We start from the raw sequence: 1,111 nt of genomic DNA on the forward strand, positions 1-1,111 counted from the left end.
TTTTATGTTTGATGTGATAAACAGCGTACTCATTGCGAGCGTTAACAAGCATGCAAGCGCTAAATAGTATCGACGAACCGCAAATAGTCCGCGAGAAGTGCGAATCGGTCGCGGGGCTACATTTGACGGCTGCCCGAGAGCGTTGCGAGGTGACGCTTACGTAAACAGCTGACATAACCAAGTCGACGACCGCTCTTGCGCAACCATCGCCGAACCCGCAACCCCACGCACCGCACCTCCTAACCACTCACGGTCCAATCCCCCACCACCATGAAAATTACCTAATTGTAACCAAAATGCGTCAAAAGGACACTGGTTTAACGCCCGCGTTACCACATCGGCAATCATTGGAGCAACAACCTCAGCGAACTCAATTCTAACATTTAACTTGCGTTCATCTCGTTTAACATTTACTATGCAAAACTGCTGTGAATGTGTGACTATCCAATTTGTAAATGCTAGAATTTCGTCATCGCTGTGAGCGACGTAGATATGAACATAAGATGACAGTACAAAATATAAGATGACAGTACAAAATAAATGCAAGGACTATTTGACATGTAATTAAAATGAAACAGCGAATGCTAAAATATGCGGGCGCTTGCAAATTCTGAGCAGGTTGTAGGAACTTCGACGCCGTATCGGTCGCGAACGCATTTGTGGGTATGCAAGTGACGTATAGGTATGGAACAGTTATCCTTAGTGAACGAAAGTGAAAACTAAATGCGAGTATGGTCATTGACCCTATGCGGGTCGTCGACCGGACCGAACTGCAAAGGCCGTTTGTAAGTAGAGGCCGTGCACATAACATTTACCAATGATGTGGACGCGCCCTGACCAAACGCGCACGCATCGGTAATGCACCCGACATTCCGTTTATTTTATGGACAGTTTTTATTAATAAAAGTGAACGTAATATCCACGCACGAAATTTCTTCTATTTATTCAAATACAATCGTAAGTGTTGAATCACTCAGTCGTTAATCTACACGCGTAGGTACTATTCTTAGCCATCAAATAAAAATTCAGTGAAAGTTACGTAGAGCTATTAGCTAAGTTTTTTTACGATAATGTTGTTTTAATTTGCGGAAATTTTCTATGTTTTTCATAT

This window comes from Zerene cesonia, chromosome 20, assembly GCF_012273895.1.
Source record: "Zerene cesonia ecotype Mississippi chromosome 20, Zerene_cesonia_1.1, whole genome shotgun sequence".
Classification (NCBI taxonomy): domain Eukaryota; kingdom Metazoa; phylum Arthropoda; class Insecta; order Lepidoptera; family Pieridae; genus Zerene; species Zerene cesonia.